Source organism: Octodon degus, unplaced genomic scaffold (assembly GCF_000260255.1).
Source record: "Octodon degus isolate 3935 unplaced genomic scaffold, OctDeg1.0 scaffold00157, whole genome shotgun sequence".
NCBI lineage: Eukaryota > Metazoa > Chordata > Mammalia > Rodentia > Octodontidae > Octodon > Octodon degus.
The window spans coordinates 2,037,906-2,042,657 of NW_004524733.1; the positions used below are offsets into that span (position 1 = coordinate 2,037,906).

General features: G+C 37.6%; 1 pseudogene; it reads left to right on the forward strand.

Moving 5' to 3' along the window:
* The first annotated feature begins 2,416 nt into the window (after positions 1–2,416).
* Positions 2,417–4,752, forward strand: part of LOC101589753 — a 9,811-nt pseudogene continuing 7,475 nt past the window's right edge.

Here is a 4,752-nt window from a genome sequence, read left to right on the forward strand (position 1 = left end):
TTTATTTGATGTTCCAAGAGGCTGAACCAGTATTAATAGCATATTTCAAACCTAGGGAAGCAGCAGTAGATAACATGCGCAAGGACAATAGGAAGTAGATATGAAGCCTGTGTACCGGGTTATTAACAAAGGATACCCTAGCCAGTCATCTGCCTTTTGAATTGGGGAGATGATTGTACGCCAGTGTTCTCAGTGTTTAGGAGGGGAGTGAGTAGGAATATGCTCCTTCCCTGCCTGGGTGAGGTACATTTCATCTTTGTATTTTCAACAGAAGACTACTCTGTTTAGTGACTATGTGAAGAAATGTATCCTGTTGCTTTTTGGGTCTTCACCCAATATGGTTTATGTTCTACACACTGAGAAATCAAGGGAGCTTTAAGAAAGAATGAAATCGTTAGTGATATTTTATTCAATCCCAAGGACAGATGCATATGGCAGGTACTGTTCTCACATGGTATTCTCCCAGTCTCAACAAGAGTTTCTTAGAGAAACTGAAGTTCTTAAATGCTGTTACCTTTTAGTTTTTCAAGTAGAACATTCCCTATTTTTCATGAAGTTGCAATTTAAGACTATTTTAAGAAGCAAATATAAAAATACTTAAATCTTATGAGTTAACTATTCTGATGTCCTGCTTGCCCCCACTCCATAAAGCTATAGTGGAATGATGGAAAATCATATGACTTAGACAGGGGCTTACATAATATACCATTAGGCCTTATTCAGAATTTATTTAAAATGATTCACCTTAATTTGCAAGATGAAAGTTATAGTAAATGTGTCCCCATAACATATTAAATTCAATAAAATTTATCAAATTCACTGCAGCAACCAGGATGGAAGAATATATACGTTTACCTTTATGGCTGAGAAACAACCTCTAAATATCTGCATCACAAAGAGACTCGTCATAAAATTGCAGATTTAAGATAATTTTTATGCCATGGAAGATTGGAGCTGTTAAGGTTGAAAGCAAAAAGTTGACTACCAAGACTCTCAGGATGACAGCCTGGTGGCCCTGGTGCTGCCTGCCTCCTGCCCCAGAGGGCCTGTAAAGATGAACAGAATACTCCTTTCAAATAAGGCTGAACCTTTCAAATGCATTCTGAAATTGCCATAGGCAAATTTCAACGCTACATCTTAGAGTTAAAAGTGAATTATAATCAAGTTATAAACATTATTTCCCCTATAATGCAATGATGTGGCATGTTTCCTATAGAGCAAATGATACAAATGATGAGCTGCTTAGGACAGAGTGACTCGAGGGGAAAGAAGATGTATCGTGAATTTACACTTTCCACAAGCCAGGCACAAATTGGATGAAGCTATAATATTTCAACTGGAGGAAACAATTTTCGTTAGGAAATAGCCTTCAATTAATGTGTTTTAAGATACTTTAATGCTAGCATTTATTTAGATGCCTGTTTATGCATTTTCTACAAAGTGATGTAGGAAAGGGTAAGGACATCCGCCACACATACACACTGAATTTTTATGTGGGCTGTTTAACTAGATTGAAAAGCTGAAATAATATAGGAGCTGATTTTAATGAGTGAAAAAAAAAACACACACATTTTATATGTCATTGAGGTCTTCATAAGACAGTAATGTCTATGAAGAAAAAAAATGACCAAACTATTATGCTTTTATATGTTTTACACAAAAAAATAATACATTTTAAAAGGATGACAGGACTGACAGATATCAGGACTAGGTTAGTAAATTCTTGGAAAGTTATTAGGAGACATAAGGAGGCAGAAATGCAGAAGTTCAAGAAAGACAAGGCTTACTTCAGAGTTTATTTATTCAAGTTCATTGCAGCCCTGATTAATCGTTTCTGGAGATCAAGGCTGTGTACAGTGTGTGAAGGACGCTACTTCCAGAAGGACCTTTATGGCTTGCTGCAACTAAGGAAATACAGCCCAAATGGCCCCTGCTGAAATTACACTTCCTGAAGTGGCTTCAGTTTGGCATAATCGATCGTCACTCCTGCCGTGACACATAGTCTTTGGCATTTCATTTGAAAGTTTCAATTTTTTTTTTTTTTTTACATCTGACTGAGAAATAACTCCTTTCTTAAGTATTAATTAGACTTGGTCTCTGTAAGTTTCCTAATAAATGCATGGATTCCTTTGAAAGGCATGTTTCAGAATTCATTACATACATTTATCACTTTGAGAAAAGTGCAAAGGGCTGTTACACTGCGAAAGATATCAAGGTCAAGAAACTTTTGTTTTTATTATCATACCTATCAATTATAATACATGAGTTTTCTGATATATGAGAAGTTATTTTGACTTTTACTTGTTTGATTAAAGATAGAGCTCTGTATTGAAAATCATTTTGGGAACAAGAGTAAGTTTCCAAGAATAAGAGTTAAGGCTGACATCTGGAGGTTCACTTTTCAACAGAAATAGATATGGCCGTCTCCTTCCGCCAGCCACCCTGTCACGCCAGGGCACTGAGGTGCGGATGGTAAGTGTCTGAGCACCCGCTATTCTGGGACCCTAGTTACACCAAGTTGAATTTTTTTTTTTTTTTTGACAGTGTCTACGGTATCTATAGGGTCTCATTATACAGATCGGACTCGTAGTGATTCTCCTGCTTTTCAGCCTCCCAAGCTCTGGGATTACAGGCGCACGCCACCATGCCCAGTCTCAGTCGCCACTGGGGATCAAACTCCCAGCAAGTTGCATTATTTTGATAAATGACAGCCTCAACTTTCAGTAATAAACTACGTCAGATGCTCCTCTTAATTCTGACGTTTTAGAACCATTCCCTTTTCTGACAATGTCCTCAAATGTTAACACAAGTTATCACAGAGAGAAGCACTGTTTGCGTCTACCTGATTACTACTCATACGTTCCACAAATACACATATTCACAAAATCTTAATAGAGAGGACTTGGAAAAAAGGTCAGAGAAAAAAAAAAACAGTTATGGGTTCCAATACTTGTTAGTAGAAGTGTCAAAAAGTTAGCAATCAAGAAGGGCTTACCAAAATGCAAATTCAAAACCAATTATAAGCCAAAGTCCACACTCAGGTTTAATTGTAGAGGTGATAATGCCTCCCTTTCTTGGTTTTGAATTAAACTTTCAGGTCTAACAACGTGAGACCAGGGGGAGGAAGAAGAGGAAACCACTCAAGGTGCAGGGTTAAGAAGCAGGCAGAGTGCGAAGCAGGCAACAACATTAGCAGCCCTGAGAGCCGGGAGGTGACCACTGAGGTTACAGGAATATCACCCACACCAGAGAATCAATTCCAGATTTATTATCTTGCTGGCTCTATACTGAATCTTTAATAAAAGTCATAATTTTCAAAGTTTAAAGTGATGTCTGAGTATATTGTGCCAAATTTGAGTTTGCATTATGGCTCCAAGTCAAAATACTGCTTGTATTCTTAGTAATAAATGTCCTGTAATAACTTAGTGAGAATAACCACAAGAGAGGAAGAAATTGTGTTAGAGGAGGCTCTGAGCATGGCGACGTGCCTGCTTATCTACGAAAAACAACTCCAACGTTTTCTCATCATGGCATCCTATTTTTGTTAATAGCACCATTATTTCTACACACCCCTTTGTATTTTTATTGCCAGTGATTTCTTTTTATGTCTAACTCAGACTCTGAATTCAGGAATTTGAACTGGCTTCTTCATCACCTCCCGCTGTTTTCTATGGCCAGGACATTTTCCTTGCTACAGAGATCAGAAAGAAACAAAATTATAATAAATAGGAACAGGAAGCCATTACTTTACTAAAAATGAAAAAGTAATGTTTCATAAGGTTTTTACTTAATTACTCACATTTATTTTTAAAAATTCCCTTTTAATATGTACTTTATTTATAAACGTAAAAACTCCAATCAAGTAGAATAAGGCAGGCTGGGTTTGAATCCTGCTTACGCACTTTGATGACCATGAATGGCTTACGTATCTTTCAGAGTTTCAGTTTCTCATCTGTACGTTGAGTCAATGAAAATCATTTGCCTTATAAATAGCTCATGAGTTCTCATTGAAGAGTTTAGTAGCACTTGGCATCTAACTAGACAAAAATATTGTGTATTTCTTTGTTGAAATCAAAAAGTGTAGGGTCCGGGGAGATGGCTCAGTAGGAAAAGCACGCAAGAGTCTGAGTTCAATCCCCGGTTCCCGGTTCCGCAAAAAAAAAAGTCAAAAAGTGTAACGTATCATATCTTAAATATTCTTAACATACAAATGGAAATTTAGAAACTAAATTGTTGGTCAGCCAAATAGCTCGGCTGATTAAAGCGCCTGCTTAGGTAGATGCAGGTGCCGGGAGTTCGATTCCTGAACCTGCCATGCTGGCCCCTTCCCGCGGGGCATGCTGAGAGGACAATTCAGACTGGGCGTGGTGGCGCATACCTGTAATCCCAGCACTTGGGAGGCTGTACACAGTTGGATCACTAAAGTACAATACAACCTAAGTTAAATTTAACCTTCACTGTTTTAGAACATTTTTCAGTTTGGGAGGTCACACCTGCAAAAAGAGTTTTGGGTTTCATAATACCAACCTTCTTCCAGTCCTCCTACAGAGAATTCTTAAGGATAGATAGCAATGGGGCTGTGAGGCAGATCACTTGACTCCTAGAATTGTCTTTAACTATCTTGTAAATTCAAATATTTTGTTCAATTCTTGTACATTTCCTCATCTACAAAATTAGGAATAGGATAGATGACTCTGAGGTTCTTTGCAGATCCAATAGGCAATACTTCTGTGTGAATGAGGACTTATTCTT